This window comes from Xiphophorus couchianus, chromosome 9, assembly GCF_001444195.1.
Source record: "Xiphophorus couchianus chromosome 9, X_couchianus-1.0, whole genome shotgun sequence".
NCBI classification, from domain to species: domain Eukaryota; kingdom Metazoa; phylum Chordata; class Actinopteri; order Cyprinodontiformes; family Poeciliidae; genus Xiphophorus; species Xiphophorus couchianus.
This window is the reverse complement of record NC_040236.1, coordinates 16,424,502-16,438,700: the sequence shown is the minus strand read 5'-3', so window position 1 is coordinate 16,438,700 and position 14,199 is coordinate 16,424,502. Positions and strand designations below refer to the sequence as shown.

Genomic DNA, 14,199 nt, shown 5'->3' with positions numbered 1-14,199 from the left:
ATAACTAGTCTTTGTTTAACTCGTGAAGGTTGAACTACACCACAGGAGCATAGCTGCTAAAACTTCATCAGTCATGCCACTCAAACTCTAGAAGTCTGTCCAGAATTAGTTTCCTCACATGTCATTTGGCCCAAAAAAGTCTCAACCAGCTAATGGTAGACTTGAGGTGGACAAAAGGGCCAGTAAAGCTGCAGCAGATAACTTGTGTTTAAAAATGTGTTTTTCACATATTTGGTAGAACTTTGCTGCTTAGTGACACAATAATTACAGATGATTAAAAACAGACTTTTCAATTTAAGACAGAAATGGGTATTATCAGTTTTCTCCAATGTATTCCAAAATAGGATCTAACTTTTCTTCAGCTTAATCACCTACCTCAGAAATAAAAACCCAAACAAGAATAAAAAGACAAGATGGATGAGTCAACTGAAGCCAAGATAAAAGGAAAGTGCAGCTCAAGTTCATCTGCCTGTTCCTCTGATCTCCACTCTGAGAAAGTGATGGGATCAACTGATTACCTGATTCATGTTCAGTGAATAAACGTGTACTTTAGTTTATTGCGTTAACCGGGACAACCTGTGTCTACAGAGCCTGCTGAAAGGAGCAGTGAAGGTTGTGAACTAATGTGGGAACTCAAAGACAAACGGGGCTTTAATCCTAAATCTGGAGACAAGCAGAGGACATTTGCTACTTAAGTAAAAAAACTAAACTTGAAGTAGGACAGAAAGTCAAAAACAATGTTGGGGAAAGCTTAAGTTACAAAAAGGAGAACAATAAAGACTGGACAGAGAGCAAAAGAAAGTCAGGTGTATTTATACAGATTTATACTGTTAAGATAATTACGGACATAAAGCAGCTAACGGGATTAGCAAGTCAAGATCAATGAAACAAACTAGAGAACAGACCAAGGGACAGGAGCAACAGAATTTCAACACTAACAAACATACAACAACAAAATCATGGAGGAACAGAGCGAGAAAACATCCAAAAATAATACCAAGAAACAACAGAGGCGGGAAACAGGAGAGGGAGCTTTAGAAAACCAAAAGAGACATAGATTGAAGAGCAAGACTTGGTCTAAATGCCTCATCAGCTCAGAAATAAATGGCCGGCTGAGTGGTTCAGAGTTCAGAAGAGTCGAAGAGCCATTCGATGTTGTCAGCGACAGGAACCGTTTGAAGAGAGATTAATTAATCCTGTACTTAATACCCTCTGATGGTGTTAATTGTGTTTGACCCCAACAAAAGATTATCAGGTGGTTCAAGACAGCAAAGACAATAATATTATTAAACTAGATAAAAACAGGATTTAAGATTTCTTGGTTTGGGAGAATGGAAAGTTGTGAGCTTGTGCTTTGCTGCTCAGTCCTTAGAAGCAGCCTTACAGCATGAAACCCCATGTAACACACTGTCACATGTGTTAATCTTATCTTGCTCATAGTTGCATAATTGAAGAGAGCTGATTACAAAGCTATCTGATGTGCAGGGCGCGCTGTATGAAAGGAGCGTGTAACCCGAGTCAGCACGCGGGGACACAGCTGGCTCGACACGGTGAAGTAAGTCACGACTTTGTGGCTCAGCTCCTGCAAAATGTGCTTCATAGCAGATGAAGAGACTGATACGCCTGTAAGAATGAACAGATATTGTCTCTGGAATCTGTCACTCGATCTTCACAAAGCAAAGAAAGTGTGAATAAGCTACTTTCCACATTTTCTCCACTGAGGGACTTACAATGATCAATAGCACAACGCCAGTGTAGTAACGATGCTGGATCAATGGGGGACAAAGGAAAAAAAGATGCATTTACATATATTTTCTAAAAGCTTTCGGCTACTTTTGACAGGTTTTTTTTTATTATTATTTGGAGAAACCGAACAAGGCTTGCAATGATCTGAAAAATATTCATTTATGAAGTTGAAGAAAGCTTCAAATGTCTCCAGCTTATTTTTATTCAGTTAAAATTGCTAGCTTGAGAAAATAATTAAATTGTTTACGTAGTAGTAACAATGTTAAATAAAGACTTTTTGTTATAATGGCCATATGTGCATTCCCTTAATGCACAACTGTAAAATTAAAATAATAACAAAAACAGGATTATAAAAAAACATGAATTTTCAATACAGGATTTCAGCGTACAGGGCTCCCAGAATAATTGTTATTGTAGGCTTAGTTTCAGATTAACTTGTTTGCGTCATTAAACAATATACTGGACAAGGAACTAAGTACAGATCTGAATTTTGAAGCATTTTCATCCAATCTTACTGCCTGTTTCCTAAGAAATATGGGAATAAGAGCAGATGAGGACAATAATCCTCTACAGAACTTTAACAGGTACAAATCTCTTCATACTCCTTCCTGAAATTATCCCTTTCATTGGTTTTTTTTTATTGATATTCTGCTGTAGTTGACTCAATTATGTGACACACCTCCATATATCACATACATACATCACATACTCTATAAAGCGCATAAACGAAGCAGGGGACTTAATTTGTGACATGTGCAGAAGTGAAATAGGGGCTGCATTGGCTACAAGGACGTTTCACATGGAGCCGTAGCGAAGCTAATTGATTTGAACGGACCCAGCTGGCATGATTGGCAATCATTCTTAGCAATTGGGGCAAAGTGATGCAACCTGCGTTCAGCTTTACATTGAAATCTTTGCATGAAATGCTTTCATATATTTTTCATTGCTATGTTCTCTGGAAACGTGTCTATTGTTCTCACATATAACTTAGGAAGTTTGTTGCAGATGTACAGTATACCTAAACAGCCGAACGAAGAGTAAGTGAAGGTAAAAACATTAATAGTTGTACTTTAAATTTGCCAGTCGTATGAAACCCAAAACGAGGAAATCTGTTTGTTGTAAGTATTACTTTCGTCCTGTTAAATCCCAATTTACAAGAAAAGAAGCAAAAAATTGCAAAAAAGCAACATTAGTTTTATTGGTTTTGAAGGTGAGTTTGGCCAATTATGCTGCGAGGTCTGGGTCCTTTTTAATTTGGAGAAGCCACATAAGGCTTACAGTGATGTGGAATATCATGTGTAGTGTTAAACATCCATGTTAATTTAACTGAACTACATTTTTTTTATTATTTCATTGATATGCACTTGTTATACATAGAAAATCACTGCATTATTCTTTAAGCAGCAGCCTCAAATGCTACCATCCTAAACTGCGCCTTGGCAGGAACCCCAGCCTGCCTTTTCTTCAGGAGTCTGAAAGTGGTTGATCTGTATCGAAGGATATTGTTTTATAGCTGTCCATTTTCCATACTTTACGCTGCCAGCAGCAGTAAGTATACATAAAAATAAACGAGGCGGAGAGCTTGACAAGAGTATAAACTCCCAGATACCCAGCTCTTTATCTCATGGTCCAACTCATCTTTGAGGCACACGGCACTCTCAGTTTCAAGCATCAACACAGGTGTAAATTTACAAACTTTTAGCGACCTTACACTCGCAAAGCTGTGCTGTCTAGCGCTGCTTCATCTGTAATTCAAGCTGGTGCAAAGCTAAAGGTTTTACAGGTTATTTTGCCATCATATCCTGGGAAGCTGAGAGCCAGCAAACTGCAAACGCTGATCTCTGAACTCCTCTTGAGTGCGCCTGCACCTACACTCAGCTTGCTCCGCTTCCCTTTTTTTTTTTTTTTTTAAACTTATGTAACACTACGACTATCTCATCACACGTCCTTTTATCCAGAGACCTGAAAAACATGAAATATGCAACATCCGAAGAGCAACAAAAAAATGAAAACAGTTTTCTCACCCCAGCACTTCCTCTGCCTGAGCTCTGCTGCTCTTTAGCCAATCCAGCAGTCACACAGAGACCCGTCATGGCAAAATGAGCTTGTTTTGCTCGTTGACATATTAAAAGGTTGACAGACACTTTTAGAGCGTGCAGAGGTTAAACACACAAACCTTTATTCAATTTAGAGGTAAATGAAATGGTGAGCTTTGCAAACCATTTCTACAGAGTGATTCTGGTGGAATATAAATAGTTGAGCACAAAAGAAAAGGAGCGGTACAGCCTGAAAAAAAGGCAAGATGATTTATTTTACAATTTCCATCTAGGGAATCAGGATTCTTTGCAATCCTTTAAAGTGGTCTCCAGATTATTTGGAAGCTCTTCCAAACTTGTTTTTTTTTTTTTTTTCAAACATATTCTATTGATTTCTGTCCTGTCCAGTTACTGTCACTGAGCATAATAGCTTTCTGTGCAATGTGGAACTACAAGAATAGAGAACAAAACGAAAAAGTGTCTGGTTTTCAAAAAAGTGCATCAGAACAGCAGCTGATGAAGATCACCTAAAGTCTGTATATAGAAAAATAAAGACCAAAGACCTAACAGGGGAAGTTAGAGTCGTATTCAGATGATCATTTGATGAATGCCATGTTTCCTGCTAACAGCTCTTCAGCACCTTGCTGCTGCTGCAAAAAAAAAAACGACTTAATTGGAAAGCTGTGTTATTTTTGGCATTTTTCCATAGATTGTTCTTTTAGTGTGTGAAAAAGTTGTGTCTTTGTGACAGGTTTTTGTTCATAAGCTACACAACTTGTAAAAGTTATGGCTTCAATCCAGATCAAGTTTCCCATCCGGAAATTTCTACGGTTTAAACTGAGATGCCAGGAAGTGAGTCTGAGTGACTAAAGTTTTCTTATCGCTGTAATGAGCACAGAGCAACCCAGAGCTGCCCCTCCCCAACGTGTTGCCGCACACTGCCAGTCAGCTGGCTGAAAGTTGGCTTCTACATGTTTTGCTTGCTTACAAGAAAAATAAATGTGTCGGTTTGGGAATATTTCTGGTCGCAAAAAACGCAGGTAGTAGTTATGGTTTGGAAACTAATGGAGTGGCCCCTAGCACGCTACCAGCATTTTGTACTTACAAATTGGATTAAAATTTGGTTCTTTGATAAGTTGACTATTTTATCTAGTTCTTGTCCGTTAGTTTAGTTCAGGATACTTTTATACACAGCTTATTAGAGTTCTTAGGAAAAACAAGTGGAAATTGGTCAGGTACCAGACTGAAAATAAGCAACAAAATGAAATGAAAGAAAAGCTCTGAAATATCATATTAGACAGCCTGGAGAAATACAGATTGAGATTATTTTAAATTAATGCAAAAAGTTTGACTTCATGAAAGTGAAACAGGAAGAAATGATTTAAGGCTTTGGTGTAGTGCAGAAAGCTCATATAAATTTAGGTCACAAGCATCTGTGGACGGTTTCATTGCTTCATCTGTCCCATGTTGCTCTGTGTTTTTGCTTTGATCAAATTCTGTTTCAGCTGTTACAATAAAAACTAGTTTCTTGTATCTCAATTAACGTCACTTAAATAACTAGCACTGCAGTGTGCTGAGAAATTGCAGAATGCAGCACTTTATTGCTACTCTGCCTTATTAATTTATCTGTAGTTTCAGCTTTTTTTTCACCGGAGAGACAGCTTAACAGAAACTCGAAAGGAAATTTTTACATTTGGCCTCAATTAGGCCCAAACACACATGGGTCCAATCTGACCAAATGTCACTTAGAGATGTGCTTTAAGCATTACTCACTAAGGTCACTAATTAAAAGCCAGTCTAAAGGTAGAGTTGGCCACGCGGGGACAATGAAGTTTCCATTCTTAAGGAAGGAAAGTGAAGCAACTCTGGTATCTGCAATGCAAATGCTGATTGTTATTGACTAAATGAGAACATTTACACAGGTATGCTGTACCATTGACTATAGTGCAGAAAAATTTTAAATCAAAATTATCATTTGACAAAAATGAGTAACTTCATCGAATCATTTTCAATATTTGATCCAAAGTACTAATTGAAAAGTAGTTTTTGACCAGTAATCAGTAAAATGAAATACTGTCTTGACAGTATCAGTATCTGTTTGGATACATTTTCTCAGTACTGAAAGGAAAACTGGTTAAAGAATATTAAATGCTGCTTAAAGGGCTTGCATCGGGTGGATAATCATCTTCCAGCAGGACAATGATCACAAACACACAGCAAAATTTACGAACAAAAATTTCAAACCACAACATAACTGTGTGCTAAAATGGTCCATACAAAGTTCAGACCTTATTCCAACCGAGAATCTGTGACAAATCTTGAAAACAATATACACAGATACTATTCACCCAACCTGACTGAAGTTATCTAAGAAGAATAAAAGCTTCAGTCTTTTTTAATGTGAATAGCTGACAGAAGTCCAAGCAAAGCTTCAAAATGCACCTGCAGCAAAATATGGCATTAGATTGTTTATTGACTCAGCAGCAACATACAAAACACAGAGCACACAGTTTCCAAATGATTATTTGTGGAAAATGTTTACAGCCATGTATCTTTTACTTCCAACTCACATTTGGTTTTTTTTTGTCTTTTACGTATAATCCCAAACAAAAAATCTAATTAAAGTTTGTGAGTGTGTGTAAAAAATGTGGAAATGTCCCACACTATGATAAGTTAAATTTCATGACACTGTGAAGTGGAGTAGAAAGGTGCTTACATGTTGTAATTGGTCTGATAAAAGTGCTTGGCGACTCCAAGGTCAGCCAACCACATTTGTCACAGCAAATGTCAAATAAAGCAATCATCTTTGGAAGAAAAATAAAAACATGTAAGGTCCAGATGCTCTCTAAGCTCTGCATTTAGGTTGCAGCCCCATCTATAATAGCATTACACCAGTGAGTGGGAGGACAGCCAGCACACTCACAGGGCCACCATTGTTCCAGTTGGACTTCTTAACAGCGACAGATGACATGCCAGCCTGCCTGCAGGTATTCGAGCCCTCCAGCACTACTCCACCACTGTATCCCTCATTCCTCGTCCTCTGCGCTATTCTTCCCTGGAGAGCGGCGGTGCTCCCGTCTCGCTGACAGAGGATGCATCTCTGCTTTACTGCCTTCATAAATACTGCGAAATTGAAAACAATGAGGTTGTCTGGGTATTGGCAGTGTTAAGCTGCGGTAATGTCACTACTAAGCACAGATGGCAGCTTTATGCACATCAGAAAGGCTCGAAATGGAAAGGTAAGAGTGGGCGTCGTAATGGACAGAACTAACAGGCCCGATTCAACAATGCTCTCTGAAGGGACACATAGACCTGTCGGTGCACATTTCATTACTGACGCATAAATCTGTCAAAGAAGGAGGCTAAGTGGCACCTCGGGTACCATTAAAGCTTTTGCATAATTGCTTTCGCTTCAGTCCTTTTTTTTCTCTTTTTGATGTCGGATCATAACTGCTCTTGACAAGTAGGTATAGGAATCCATGAGCTGAGCCAAGTGCTATGGGAAACACATCCAGAGATATGGAAAAGGCCACACTCAGAAATATTGAGAATTGGAAAAGACATATGTTTTGATTTCTAAACAGGATAAAGTTAGAGATTACATATTGTTTTGGGGACAAATATGAGTTATATCTTAATCTTTTATATTTAATCTTACTCCATCTGAGAAAGAACAAAAGTTGATTTTTTTCCTCTATTGTAACTGGCATATTTCAGCAGATATTTATCCACAGTGGATCACAACTCCAGAGTCTGCCAAGTCATACTGAAAGTTTTTGCAGTCAAGCTAAGCCAAGATGTAACTCAATTTCCAATAGTCTCACATACAATCCTACAGTTTTCCTGGTCATTCACGGGTCAGTTCAGTTCCTTCTCAATATATTTGATTATTATGTAAGCAAAAGAAGCCCACTGAAAAGATTTTTATTCAATATTATGATCTTATATTGTTTTATCTTGCAGATTTAAAACTGCAGAGATCCCATGGCAGTGAAGCTTGGGAAGGATTTGTGAATGTGTGAAATGTGCAGAACCAAGATAAAGCCACAGACTTAGCAAGTCAGACAAAAGCATGAAAAAAAAGAGGTACAAAATCTCTGAAAACTCTTCCCATGTGGCTGTTTTATAATTTTAGTAAAACAACATCACTTTTAGTGCTCAATATGTCAAAAAGGATTATCAAAGTTCAAGTATTTTTGGAAAGGAACGTAGCTATGATGATACTGTGATTGCATATCAAGTAAGGCTTTTTGAGTTATGTGACTTGATCATCAGAACATGAGATATTAAATTTAAGACAATATTATTGTAGGCATGAATGCCGACGTGTCTGATATTTTGAGTGTTGGTCATTTTCTTAATGTGCTTTATGAACTCAAGAGTCAATCTAGTCACACATAAATCTTCAATAAAAGGCTATGACCTTTAACATTTTGTTTCTTGTAAAATATAACATGTAAACATATAAAGTTCTCCGTGTGTAACATTAGACATAACAAATTATTCCTAAGATTAGTTTTGTCCATTGTGAGTGAAAATTTGGCTACAACCTGTTCCCACACCATTCAACACCATGTGTGTTTGCATACATTATAATTTAAGCAGCATCACACACCAGTAATAAAAACTGAACAAAAACAGTCACAAATATCCATCTTTGTGACGCCTTATAGTACATGGATGGATTAAATAAGTAATGCAGAAAGAGTTTTCTTTGTCTTATTTTTCTAATTAAGTAAGCTGTTTGACATGTTATGTTTTGTCATAAAAGAATCAAAAGAACAACCTTAAAATAAATTACCTCATGCTATTAACTCAAAATTCTAAAATACAAATTTATAACAATCTAATAGTAATTTTTATTAAAAGCTTGCCACTCATCTATAGTTTTTGGGGTTCCTTACCTTTTTAGACCTTTATGTTTTTCACAACTAGACATACTTGCAAATTCCCAAATTAATCTTTCATATAAATATGAGAAAGTCCACCTGACCGGCAGTGTGCAGCAAAAGGTGAGGGAGAATCAGAGCAGTACTAGGATATCCAACGTCCAACACATCTGAAATAACTCATAAAAAGACCTAGCATATGTGCTTTCACAGCCTTCCTTATCCTCCTCTCCGTCTTTTCAGAGCCCTATAATAGGAGCATTAACACCTGTAACTGGATGTTCATTCATTTTTGGATTGAATTTTCTGTCCGACTTGTCTGGCACGACTCTTCTTCAGCAACAAATCACAACGTCTGGCATCTTTATCGCATAATGTGACAGGAATTGCTATCAAAAATGAGTTTTTCATATCTTGCAATTTTTTTAAAAAATTCCCAGCATGTGATAATAACTTTGTCCTTGACAGATTAAAGGCATAAAAACTGGATGTTGAAGGGAAAATGAAACAAAGCTGACTGGGAAAAATTCTTTAAGCCTCAAAACAATGAATAAGAATGAGGTCACTGCAGTATAAATGACTGATGAAAACCTTGTTTACTTGCATAAATTTAAAAAGTTTTAGACAGGAGTATTGCTGGAATGTGAGTGGAGAAGAGATGTAGCATCATGTGTTCTGTTGGAAAGGCTGACCTATATAGCCAGAGGATGAGCGAGGGGACTTGAGGAGGAAGTTTGGAAGTCCTAAGTGACTCCTTGGATGCCAAGAAGCAGTATACTATTATTATGCATTTTTGGTGTTCTGTATTTTTGCAGTAGAAGCCTTTTAAACTGTCATTTCATCTCACCCACAGTTGTCCAATGGGACAAAATGAGCCAGTGAGTGAACAGTTGCCATCTAATCTGCTACTTACAAGAAAATCCAACACATATGCCCCTGGAATGAGACCTACATCATATTCATGAATTCAGAGAGAAGGGCTGAATTTTCTGCAAAACCTGCATGCGGGGGAAAAAAAGTATGAACACCTGGATGATCAAGCAAAAATAATTATTCTGTCATGGCGCGCAAGAATGCAGGGGGGCTTGTTGGGTGCAGTGAGTTGTGACAGTTTTGTCGGTTCTTGAAAAAAATGTGTCAGATCTTCATGTCATTATTTATTGAATGCCAGCCACGTTAATAGAGAAAGCATGCAGTGACATTGCAGTGCAGAAACCTTGGAAGAGGTCAGTGCATCTATCAAGAAATCAAAGCTGAAAAGCTGGAATTATGAGAAAACAAGGGGACAGCTGCTGATTTATGGAGTTGAGGGCCACAGGTTAGAGTTGTTTGATGCCTTTATCTTCTCTCTCTCTCCTCTCTGTATAACGTCTGAATGAACAGCTGGGGGAGAGATGAACTCCAAAGCCATTAGAGGGAAGGACAACTGCACTCCTTGGAATAATCACCTGATTTGTAGTTGCTGCACTCAGAACTATAAGCACACACACTAATAAAAGACGGGGGAGCCGAGCTTTAAATGGGCTCGGAGAGGACACGGGACTAGATGTGTCATCTGGTCACACTGATACGGCTGCAGGATCGATCATGGGCCGCCTTGCCCTTCCTGCCCACCGTTTACATCATTAAATCCTAATTGAAACCTGATCACCAGAGGACTCGCACAGGCACGCACATACCGATGGAGATGAGTTGTGCACGGATGCACAAGCACACTGCCTCAGCGATGACAATAGAAAAGAACAGATAATGAGAGCTGATGTCCGTCTAAGTTGAGGAGCAAATCGATCACTGGGGGGGTGGATGCTGCACAATCAGAAAGGAGCTGAAGGGATAAAATTGTGTCACAAGTTGCATCTTCTGCTCATCAGCAGCAAGGCAGAGGGAAAAAGCAGGACGTACACACACACCACGTGTGTACAATCTGTTTTTGTGAAGATGGATGCAGACAGTTACAGACAGCACATGGAGTACGCAGATGAGAGGGGTGTGTGTGTGTGTGTTTATTGAAAGTTGACTCACCCAGGACTGGAAGCTGCACCGTGCTGCTTGTTCATCTATAAGGCTGAAGATGCTCTGATCACTTGTAGCCGTTCTGGCTGCCTGTGCAGGATACCGGAGCTGCTCCAGTCTCTCCAAGCCCACAGCCTCCTCCTCCTCTTCTTCCTTTTCCTCTTCCTCCTCCTCCTCTTCCTCCTCCTCCTCCAGCAGCAGCAGCAGGAGCCAGTAGCTGGACTGGAGCGTATTCACTCGCCTTCCCCCGCTTTCTCACTCGGCTCTCCCCCCCGCCCCCCCGCTGGTTAATTGTCTGCCGTCTCAAACAGAGATCCGCGGCTCTCTTCTGTTGCCTGTGAGGGCAGCAGGAACTCCTCTCACGGCTTCGCGGTGCGGAGAAGCGGAGAGGGCTGCCACCGGCAGCGACGGGCAGAGAGGGCTGATGCCGCTCGGGTTCTCGGGCTGCTTGCGTGCGTGCGTGCGTGTGCGTGAGTGTGCGGCTGTCATGTGGGTGAGGGATGCGGAGCGTGGTGCTTTGCGTTTGAAAGAGGAGCCGGCTGTTGCTCATTGGGGCTCATCTGCGCTGTTGCCTCTCTCTCCTTCTCTCTCTCTCTGGATCTGATTCTCGAAATGCTTTATGCTGCATTCGCTTCCTGTGGGATAAATGTGAAATGTGTGGCATATGTTAAAAAAAAAAAAAATTCAGACAGCTTCAGTTTTCCAGTGGGTGGATGCACTCAGAGTTCTGTTCTGGAAGAGAAAGTAGCAGAGATTGGATAGATATGCCCTCATCTGGGACCAAGAGGAACAAGTAAATAAACCGGTATGTCTCCCCCTCCTAGAAGTCTAAATTTTTCTTTTATACCAGGCTTCTGGGAGTTACATCAGTGTGATCAGGGCAATATTTGGGGCTGGTTGAATGCACTATATGTCTCTGACCCAGAGAAAAGGCATTTTTAAACCCTGCTCTAACCCCACACCAGGGGAGTTTGACAGTTAGGGGGGCCAGCAGCAGACACGTTTGAAACTTTGGAGGCTGACGGCAGCGATGGGGATTTAAGCCCACAGGACTGCGGCACCACAGGACATGTAGGGTTAGGGTAAGGGTAGGTGTTAGAGATTTTCACTCCGGGGTGTCCGAACCCGGTCCATATTGGTAACCCTACATTGTAGTGCACACTCGCTCAAGATCTGTGAACTATCCTGGGCCATGGGATGCTACCTTTAAGGAAGGTGCATGGTGTGTGCAGCTGTTCCTAGGAACATTCTTTTGATTTGTACGTGCTGTGTAAAGTGCATGGAATATGGCTGGCATATTCCTGTGAGTGTTGGTACTCTGCTTGAGTTGGGCTCAAGTGGAGATTGAGTGTTCTGTCATGTGCTGTGTTTAGTAGGGGGGAGAAGAAGAGAGACAAGGGTTGAAAAGAGGAAGGGGGAATGATTAGGGTGAGGTTCTGGAGGGGGGAATGGTTCGGTTTAGAGTAAAGTGTAGGTGAAGGGTTAAAAGTGGTTCTGTGTATGGGGGAGGTCAGAGAGGAGAGGGAGAGATGGGGTGGTGGTGGTTAGGATTAGGGCTACATGAGGGGGATGGCTAGGGTGAGATTTTTGGAGAGAGGAATGGTTAGGGTCAGTGTAAAGTGTAGGCGAAGAGTTAAAGTTGTTCTGCATGGTAAGGGGAGTTTCAGGGGGGTGGGGGTATTAGGATTAAGGCTACATGAGGGAGATGTTAAGGTGAGGGTAAGGTGGGGTGGAGGTAAAAGATAGTTTGTAGCAGGGGTGCCGTATAGGGGGGAAAGTTATGGCAATTCTAAGGGCCCTTGACCAACAGGGGTCTCTCCACAATTTATTGATTTATTTTTTGTTCATAGAAATTAAAACATTTTTTTGGGGGGGGGGGGGAGGGGGGGGGGGCTGTCAATTACAAAATTGTATTTTTGAAGATTCTTTTTAGCAGTAAAAATTTAATGTCCCCACAATGAAAGAAAAAAGTTGTTCAATTTACTTGATTTTATTGTGTACATCCGTCCCACACAATGCAAATAAGTATTACTCAATGGATTGTGTTATGTAAAGCCGATGCTATCATGTTAATGGATGACATGTTACAGCTTTAAATCCTACTTAAATTTTTCAAGTTATCTACCTTTCTAATGTAAACAAAATGAAATCAAAAGAAACTGATCTTTGGCAAGAAAGGCAAAGAATGCGAGTGCTGCTGAACAATTAAGCTTTATTTAAAGGAACATTCCTAAATCACACCATTTTGTAGAGCTAATCTGAAATGGAAACCAGTGATTAGTCGTCATGTGAACTTTAATGGGACTAAAAGACAACTGATCAGATGTACATAGTTACTTTACTATTTGATTTCAAACATGTAATTGGTGAAAAACAGTTAAACTCATTGAGCTTTCAAAGTACGACAAGATGGAGCAGGTTTTAGCCTGAGGTCTGCAGACCTTTTTGTGTGGAGGTCCAGTGCTCTCTTTGTGTCTGTGTCGGGTTGTTGTGCCTTATTTTTCTGGACATTTCAGCTTCCTCCCACAGCCTACAACAAACAAGTCAAGTAACTTGTGTTTCTGAAATGAATAATTTCATTCAGTTTGACCTGGCTGTAGGCAAAAAACCAGCACTGGTACCTTTACAGTTCTTTTCAAAATTTTTCAAACTCTTATAAAATCTGACTTTAATAAAAACAAAAACAAAAAAACTTATTTAATTGTAAAGTGGAAGGAAAGTGAAACATAGTTTTCCATTATTTCTACCAAAAATTGTCTATATTTCCTCTCAGTCGCCTAAAACTAAACGTTTCTCTCTGCATTTTCAGCTGTAACTCTTTTGTGGGGTTTTCTTTACCAGCATTCAACATTTAGACACTAATACTTTCTCCCTAACATTTCAGTTGATGCAAGAGCCCAGATTCAATATTCTGCTTTACATCATCCATCATCAGGTTTTATGCATAGAGCATAAATTCCTACAGGTGAGTAGACTGATGATGAAATGTTACTCCATTCTCCTGGCTGGCTTATAAAAATCCCCTGCTTCAGTATCCGAGGTCTAGATAAAACCACGATCTCAGCAGCCAACATCCAACCTATTACAGCAACCGAACAACATCTGCTGCGCCCTTGTACCACAGTGAGGCTGCAGGGTGAGGGGGGTGGTGTGCCAGGTGGCTGCAAATATAATACAGCATTAAGGTTGGAACTGGATCCCATTCCATGGATAGTGCAGGATAAGGTTTTTTTAAATCTCAGGAGAGCTAGAGCCAAAACATGATGACATGAAGCTTTACAGGCAACTATGCAACCTTATGCAACACTGTGCAACCCAGGTTTCTGAACATCTGAGCTTAAAAGGAGTTAATCTTAAAATCTGTTCAGCATTTTTGCAAACATCCCAATAAAAAATATTTGTATAAAATAAGCAATGGTGAATGAACAAAAAAGAAAAAAGTTGTATTTTGAGGATTTTAATCAAGCTAGGCACATTCCATCTCATTCCTAACTAAAATATTTACTCTTTAATGG

The 14,199-nt window shown here is 39.8% G+C and overlaps 1 protein-coding gene across 1 annotated transcript in view; it reads right to left on the bottom strand.

Moving 5' to 3' along the window:
- Nucleotides 1-11,417, bottom strand: part of lingo3a (leucine rich repeat and Ig domain containing 3a) — a 43,308-nt gene extending 31,891 nt beyond the window's left edge. Inside the window, exon 1 of the mRNA XM_028028890.1 lies at nt 10,694-11,417. The gene's annotated coding sequence lies outside the window, so the exon portion shown is untranslated. The remainder of the gene's footprint in view (nt 1-10,693) is intronic.
- Nucleotides 11,418-14,199: the final 2,782 nt, after the last annotated feature.